At 50.4% G+C, this 8,719-nt stretch overlaps 1 long non-coding RNA gene across 1 annotated transcript; it reads right to left on the bottom strand.

Moving 5' to 3' along the window:
- Window positions 1-3,863: 3,863 nt before the first annotated feature.
- Window positions 3,864-4,807, bottom strand: LOC125168928 (uncharacterized). Its single transcript, XR_007153349.1, has 2 exons — window positions 4,272-4,807; window positions 3,864-4,058 (listed from the first exon to the last, which is right to left on the bottom strand). It is a non-coding gene; the product is annotated as an uncharacterized LOC125168928 (long non-coding RNA).
- Window positions 4,808-8,719: the final 3,912 nt, after the last annotated feature.

Below are 8,719 nucleotides of genomic sequence, written 5' to 3'. Positions count from 1 at the left end.
CTTTTTCAGACCCTTGTTCTGGAATCTTCTATGAAATGGGTGGCAAAAGTTTCTTGCCAATGTAAGAACTTACAACTGATAGGAGTAACACTTAACAGGACTCTCCCCTGCACTATTTGGGTCTTTAATACCCAAAAGAATGCATACTTTAGGAATGATTTCTGCATCAGTTTGTTCACTGCCAAGTAACAGTTTAGCACAAATGGAGCAACTTAAAACAACACACCCATTTATCACCTCACAGCCTCCATTGATCCGGAGACCAGTTGTGGCTCAGCTGGGTCCTCTGCACAAGAGCTCACAAAACTGCAACCAAGGTCTAGGCTGGGCTGCAGTCTCATCAGGAGGCTCAACTGGGGAAAGATGCACTTCCAGGCTCGCTCGGGTTGTGGCCAAAGTCATTTCCTTGTGTCCGTATGACCAAGGTCCCTGGCTTTTTGCTGCCTGTGAGCTGGAGGCCTAGGACCCTTAGATCCTAGAAGCCAGCCCCCCCCCCCCCCCCCCCCCAGTTTCTGGCCACATGGACTTTCTCGACACGGCTGATACCTTCATCAGGCCAGTGAGGAGAAATGCTCACTCAGGTCTGGAGTTTTATATAAAGCTCCATAATCATGTGGTTGAAAGCCCATCATCCTGGCCTTATAACATAACCTAATCACGGAAGTGCTGTCCTTTGCCATAGACTGTTGGGTAGAAGCAAGTCACAGATTCTGCCAGGGTGGGAATTATTCGGGTGACCTTGGGGTCTTCCTCCACGAGCCCTCACACCTTGGTGAATCACCCTGCGTGTACCCACGTCTATGTAACGGGGAGCACCTGCCCCGTGCCAGGCAGTACCCTGGTCTCTGCAGACGGCCAAGTGGATATGTCGGACCCATGAGCAGATAGTGGCCCTATGGCAAGGCAACATGCCAAAGGCTGCATATTTGAAGGGTCTGGGGTCACAGGGGATAGGGTCTCTCCTTGGGCTGGGAGAGCAGGGCAGAGGGCCAGAGAGGGCTTCCCAAAGGGGCTGACGCTGGCACAGCCTTGACGGATTAGTAGGACATCAAGGAAGAACAGAAAGGATAGCAGAGGAGGCCAAGATGTGGAGGCAAAAAGGTAAGGGGGATCTGGGGAACCACAAGTGATCCGGTGTGACCGATACAAGTGCACTGGGGAGATGGGGGTGGGGCCAAGTCACCAGGGACTTAGACACCAAGATTAGAAGAAGTGTCTTCCTTCTGTGGTCCGTCGAGGGCTGCCATGCGGCTATAGTTGGGGTATTGCGGGCAATGGCGCGATCAGGTTGGGGCTGCAGAGAAAGAGGTCTCCTAGCAGGAGGCTGAGCAAGGAAAGTCATTGTGGGTACTAAGGAGGGGCCTCCTCCCCCCCACTCCCCGACATAAACCCCAGGGAAGGCAAACCTTCTTAGAGCCGTTTCAGGCAGCCAAGTTGTCAGAATGATGAGTACTGCAGCCCCGCAGCTGAACCAAAGAAGAAAAAAGTCCCAACAAGCCCCATTTCACTGCCCTTGACCTTGCAGTAGAGCTCTAAGTGCAAAATCTGTCATCTATTAATCTGTTAGAAGTTGACAAAAGGGACTTTGATCAGAGGTTGTTTTTTCCCCCCTTCTTAAGTTTCCTGATGACACATAATAGCCCATTTCAGCCGGAGGGCCGGAAGCGCGGCCCTCATTCTGTTCACTTCAACCCCAGTGGCCTCCCGCCCCGTGGCTCTCTCCCCGCCCCGATATTAATTGGCCTGTAAGTGGTTACATGTGTTCCTTTTTATGTGTCAGTTGGAGTCTGTTATTTGAACTTCACAGCTATTTGGGAACACAGAAGTGATGCTCTGGGCCCAAGTGGGGGAATGGAACAGTCCAGAATATGTTGCACTGGCTCCCACCTCCTGATTCTTTCCTTCCTCTATCCCCGGAGGTCTTAATGCCTCCCACTGCCACCCCCACCCCCACCCCCTCCCTATCGCCCCTCTGAGTTAGGCACCCCCCCAACACTGCAGCCCAGCTCTTGGAACCATGAAGTTCACAGCCAAGAAAAGCCTCGGGGAGTCCCAAACTGTAGCTTCTGGTTTTAAAGAAATGAAAAGCCCCAGAGAGGGGGAAGGGTTTTTAATGAAAATAACATTTGCTGAGGGGCTATCATGTACGTATTTCTTACATGTGTTCTCTTGTTTCATCCTTAAAATAACTCCATGCGTTCGGAACCACATTGCCACTTTCAGATGGGGGAATTGGAGACTCAGACTCTAAGCAAGAAGGCTCTAGGGCCAGATTGCCAAGATTAGGTCCTGCCTCTAACTCTTACCAGCTGTGTGATCTTGGGCGACTTGTCTAGCTTCTCTGTGTCTCAGATTGCTCGTCAATAATGGATCGACTAATAGCACCTACTTCAAAGGGCTGTTGGGAGAATTAAATTGATTGAGGGTTTTCAGGGGCTTAGGGCAGGGCCTGGGGTACAGAAAGCACTTAATATGGGTCAGCTGATGCTGCTCTGCAAGGCAGTGTGGCCCCGTGGTGCAGAACACTGCTTCCGGAGGGAGAAGCCCTGGGTTTGAATTTCAGCTACCCCAGTTTGCAGCGTGAGCGTGGGTGACTCACTTATTCACTCAATTTTCCCATCTACATAATGGGGATATTCCCGATGGTTGGCGGGGGGAGGGGGAGTCCCTCAATGAAATGCTTAGTTCCCCACATAATTACCTTGGAGTGAATGTCACCGACTGATAAGCCCCATTCAACCTCACAGAGATTTTCACCTGATATTTGGTGACTCATTTTATTTTTGAGAATTTTACGTGTTTTTTTTTTTAAAGATTTTTTTTTTCAACATTTATTTATTTTTGGGACAGAGAGAGACAGAGCATGAACGGGGGAGGGGCAGAGAAAGAGGGAGACACAGAATCGGAAACAGGCTCCGGGCTCTGAGCCATCAGCCCAGAGCCCGACGCGGGGCTCGAACTCACGGACCGCGAGATCGTGACCTGGCTGAAGTCGGACGCTTAACCGACTGCGCCACCCAGGCGCCCCGAGAATTTTACGTTTTTAAAAGTAATCTCAGTGCCCAACATGAGGCTTGAACCCATGACCCTGAGATCAAGACTGGCGTGCTCTACGGACCGAGCCAGCCAGGCACCCCTAGTGATCCATGAATGTGAATGGACTTCAAAAAATTATGTGTCATATCATCAGCGAGTAGAGAAGATTTTTGCATTTAAAAAAACAATGGAAAAAGCAAAGGGGGGAATCAAACCAAGAATAAAATAGGGTTCTTGAAAAGTAACATTAACAGACCAAAAAACATGTTAAATAACACAACATTTGGAACATGAAGAGAACTCTCAGAAAGTAAAACCAAGAGATAACCAGATTGAAGAGAGGAAAGATAAGAAAATTGGAGGGTATATCTAGGATATCCAGCATCCAAATAGTCAGAGTTCCAAAGAGAGGAAAACGGAGAAAACACAGGGGAGGCAATATTTAAGGAAATAACACAAAAATAAAAATTCTCGGAACTGAAATCATGAGTTTCCTTGACTGAATTCACCACATGCTCAACACAGCCAATGATGAAAAGACCCACATCAAGGCAAATTATTGTGAAATTTCACAATACCATGGATAAAGGGAAGATATTGAAAGCTTCCAGAAAGGAAAAACTGAAAAACAAAAACAAAAACAAGACATGCGTAAGGGATCAGGTTATAGGATGGCACTGGATTTCTCAACACTCGGTTCTGGAAGCTGATTTACACCCTAGAATTCTATACCCAGCCAAACTATTAACCAAGTGTGGGCTTTCCAGCAGCAACACTGAAAACTAGAAGCCAAAGAAGCAATGTTTTCAACATTCTGACCAAAATACTGATTTGCAATGTAGAGTTTATGTCCAGCCAAATCACAATCTATCAGAGGCTCTAAGGGCGTTTTTAAAACACAGATTTCTTCCACATTTGCTTTCCATCTTTCCCGTCTCAGGATGCCACAACAGGGAGTGTTCTGCTAAAAGGAGGGAGTCAACCAGGGAAGAGGCAGACCCGGATCCACAAAGAAGATAATCCTGTGGTGGAAAAAGAGAAGGGATCCCTAAGAGCGTGGACGGCAGTCGTGGCCTGGATACCTCGCTCCGTCTCATCCTGCTGTCAAGGCCCCACCTTACGGTGGCTGGCACTGTGGCTCCCCTGACAGCTGACTGACTCTCCATCAAGCCCCATCTGCTTCCTGAGCCTCCCCACCCGCAGCTCCTGAGCCCGCTTCCTCCCAGACCCCTCACCGGGCAATGGAAACTTCTGGAGCCGTCCGGTGCTGCCTTCTGCCATCCAGGCGTTGAACACCCCGCCCCGGTCGCCTCTTCTTTCAAACAGGATAATGATCACGGCGCTCAAGTCACAAGGTCACCGTGAGGACGGAGCGAGCGGATGTTTCCGAAGCAAGAAGCACGTAGAACGGCACCTGACGCGTGGTGACGCAATACTGGCGTCTGTTAAGTGAAATACGTTACGGAACGACGTGAAGGTCAACCTGTAGTAGATTGGAAACACATCAGTTTAAACTTCAGCCGCGGCTGAGGTGAATTCGTCCTCCCCTCGTGGTCACGTACACCTGAACGCTCCCAAACTGGAGGCTTTTGCACTCATGATGCCAGTACAAGTCTGACCACATCGCTTCCTGCTGATCGCGACTGAGCGACGCCTCACCCGAAGGGAGGAAGAAGCTGGAGTCTTCTCCTCAGCCCACGAGCCTGGCTCGGCTGTCCTCTGAAGAGTCACCTTGACTCAGCCCTCCCTTGCCAACCATCCTCCCGCTGCCTCAGCCAGCAACTCGTGAGCTGTGCTCCCTCCCGCCTCCAGACCTTCAACCATGCTGTTCCCTCTGCCTGGACTGCTCTTCCCCATACCACCCCTTTCTCCTTTAGCTGCTTCCTACTTAACCCCTTGGATCTTAACCGGGTCATCCTTTCTGCTGAGAAGCCTTCCCGGGACCCAAAGGCGATTAGATATCCCAGGGTACGTTCTCCTGGTGCCTGGGGTATGTTTAATTCTTCTTCTTCTTTTTTTTTTTTTTTTTAATTTATTGTTGAGAGAGAGAGAGAGAGAGAGAGAGAGAGCAAGTGGGGGAGGGGCAGAGAGAGAGAGGAAGAGAAAGAGAATCCCGAGCAGGCTCTGCACTGTCAGCGCGGAGCCAGAGGCGGGGCTCGATCCCACCAACCGTGAGATCGTGACCTGAGCCCAGATCAAGAGTCAGATGCTTAACCGTCGGAACCACCCAGGCCCAGACGTCCTTCATTCATTCAATGTCTACTTCCCGAGCGCCTCTACTGACTGACATGCCATCCTCGAAGATACAGCAACGACCCACATAAACAGAAGCCCCCACCCTCGGTGAGGTGAGTGTGCTATTTGACGTCTTTGCCTTAATGACCCTCAGCTCCATGGTTATCACGTACGTGGCGGGAAACAGGCTTTGGTAGCTATTTGCGGAGAAATGAACCACGGGAACATTGCTGCCCTCTCTGGGAGTAGAGCTGGGGCTGGGGGACCTTCCCCGTCCTATTAAACTTGAAAAGACCTCCTAATAGCACCGGCAGGAAGCAGGGGTGCTGACAGGCAGTTTAGAGCAGTTTAGTGGCAAGTTAAGAGAACAGAAGCCCCACCCAGGCAGAAGGGCGCTGTGGTTTCTTTGGCGAATGTGCCTCCCCCCTGCTCCCCCTCTTCACCTCCTGTTCATCTGGCCATGCTTGTAACCAGGCCAGCCTTGCAGATTAACTGGGGCTGGAGGGGGGGGGGGCGGGGGAGGGGCCTTCATGAGTGGGTAACCCTGTGACTAATCCAGAGAAACAGCTCTGGCCCAGCGGTTCACCCCGGGCTTGTTTGTGTCTAATTTCCCCGGGGCAAATCAGCCCCTTATAATTTCACTCTGAGGTTTCGGGTTTCCCCTAGAGCTCGCGGGGAGTCAGGCCAGGATGTTTTGCGTAAGTGTGGGACGTCTTGGAGTCGGAAGTGAGAGATGGGGGTCGAGGTGAAGGTGACACAGGGTGGGGGGGGAGCACCCTCCCCCTCCCTCCAAAGGACCTTGGCCTCGACCCCCACGTGCTGGGTTGTTCCTTTCCAGGCCTTGTTGCAGAAGAGTCTAACAGTGACACCTAAGGAGAGAGAGGATTCAGCCTTTTTCCCCTGGCGCCGGGGGAAGGTGGGGAGAGGAGTTAAGAATTAGGAAGCAGGAAGCTCTGAACGGGTGAGAAGCAGGGGGGCTGTGTCTTTGGTACCCGAGCCAGGCATGGAGCACGCTTCCCACTGGCTTTGTTGGTGAGCGGGAGGAACTCGCAATCTCAGAGGGGATCCTCTGGGTTTGGAGCCCAGCTGTATCACTTCTGTCCCATAAACCATGCATTTCTCTTCCACGGGTCCCCTCTGTCCTGGGCTCCGGCAGCACAGACACAAAGGAGATGGTTACTTGGCGTTTATTCTTGAGAAAGTCCCTTGCTGTCCCCGATCCTCACTAGGTGCGAAAGCCTCCTCTGCCTGCCTCAGAGGGTCATGAGGCTTCCGCAGGGCAGCGCTCTGCACGTGACAATGGGCTGCAACATATGTGCTTAAATAGCAGAACCCTCTTCACCAACCTTCAATTAGGTGGCCGGAGGCTGTCCATGCCCCTCAGCAAGCGCTGTACCCCGTGCCCAGGACTCAACCAACCCTTGAAGCTAGCAGGGAACCCTCTGATCTTCCCGGGCTCATTCTGAGCTGGGGTGTGCTTCTCAAGTGCTACGTGTGTTCATTCTCAATCTGTACCCGTCACTCGAGTTCAATAATGCAATAATTATTCCATAATGCAATGAAGTACGAGTGCAAAAAATTAGAGTTGTTTCTTTGCAAGCGAAGTGGAGTGCTTTGGAGAGAATCAATGCATGCGGTAACCCAACAGCGCTCTGGTGAATTAAATGGAAGTGAGATAACAGTAAAGGTGAAAGGGAAAAACAAAAACAAAAACAAAAACAAAACCCAAAACCTGTGAAAGTGGAGTCTTTGGTGCTCAGCTTTATGTCCTCGCTCCGCTTTAAAGAAACAGACTGGACATCGGCGATGGCACTTCGTGGGTGTGGCTTCTTGGGGGGAAGATAACAGAGGCATCTAATAAGCTAACACAAGTGACTGCCCACTCTCTGTGACTATTTGGGCCAAGTGACCCCGAGAAAGCTGGATCTTCTCGGGTTCAAGAGGGCTAGTCCTGTAGAGAACCTCTGAATTGGGAGAGGCTTTGTGGTCATTAGGAGAGGCCCTCCCTGGGGTGGGCACGTCACCACAGACCCGTGGCTAGGTGGCTATGCAGGCTTTCTGTGAATGCCCCCGTGACTCAGTATGCCTGAGTCTGTAGCCTGGCTCATTTTGAATTGTATTCTGGTAAGCATGCTTGACTCATTTCATCTCCCCTTACTGTGCTCCTTGATGGGCCCTCCTTCACCTACAGGTGAAAAATCTCTGTTCAGTTAAGAAGAAAGCGGGTCCAGAGAGAGGCTCACACTGTAGGATAAATTCGCTTACTATAATCTCAAGTTATCAATTTTCCCAGCAGGACAGGGTCATCTTATCCCTTCAGATGAACCTCTATTCTTTCCTTACCATCTCTCCCAACCCCACGACCCAGCCCTTCTTGTAAAAGATCTACCATTGACTCCGTTCATACAGATTTCTCTCAAGATTCTACCTGATCCCTTCTTCGAGTTGGTAGGAAAATGCTGTACTGTGGATCGAGACGACTTCTAATTCTAGCACTTTCTAACTCAGAGACCTTTGACTGTATACTTAACTCTTCTAAAAGCTGTGGTTTTTTTCATTTGTATAATGGGAATTAAAATAACCTATTGTGATGGTTCATTCATTCAACAATTTTTTTTTTAGTACCCACGATGTGCCAAGCACAGTGCTGCCAGGTGCTCTGGGTACAGAAGTGGGAGAACCAGAGACCTTCTGGAATACCCTCAGGAATGAAGCTTCACTGCTTGATTGATGGGCTAACTCAGGGGTTGGCAAACCTTTTCAGTAAATGACCAGAGAGCAAATGTTTTAGGCTCTACCTGCCACGGTGGCACAAAAGCAGCCATAAACAACACATCCACAAGTGGGATGTGGCTACCTTCCAATAAAACTTTACAAAAACAGGCGGGGGGCCAGATCTGACCTGCAGGCAGTCGTTTGCCCACTTCCGGGATGAAGTGTTCATACCCTTGGACTGAAGGCCAGTTCCAGATCACTCTAAGAAGGCGACTTCCGATCATCTGCCTGTGGTGCATTTAGCCCTGAATGCAGGGAGTGCTTCTGGAGGGTCTCCAGATGTCTTTCTCACTCTCCACAAGCGTCATTCCCTTCGCTTATGTGGAGCTGGGTGTCATGGATCCCTCATGGCTTCCCTAATGGCAAAGTTGGACCCAATAGCATTCGGTGGTCTCTTTCAGCAGATTCAACAAGCATGCCAAAGAGGTAAGAGATCTGTACGGGTAGGGAGGGAGGTGACGTCACTTCTCCCCTCTGGGAACCAGTTTGCCTCTTTTAAATGGTGAGACCAGTGGTTTCTCAAACCCGAATGCTCATCAAATGACTAAGTGTGCCTGTTAAAAAATGCAGATTCCTAGATCTCTCCTTTGGAGCCATTGTGTTCGATTCTAGGGACGGCTCGGGGATTCTGGACTATTAACAAGTGCCCCCGGAGGATTCTGAAGGAGGGCGC

Source organism: Prionailurus viverrinus, chromosome B3 (assembly GCF_022837055.1).
Source record: "Prionailurus viverrinus isolate Anna chromosome B3, UM_Priviv_1.0, whole genome shotgun sequence".
Classification (NCBI taxonomy): Eukaryota; Metazoa; Chordata; class Mammalia; order Carnivora; family Felidae; genus Prionailurus; species Prionailurus viverrinus.
This window is presented reverse-complemented; position numbering and strand designations above follow the sequence as displayed.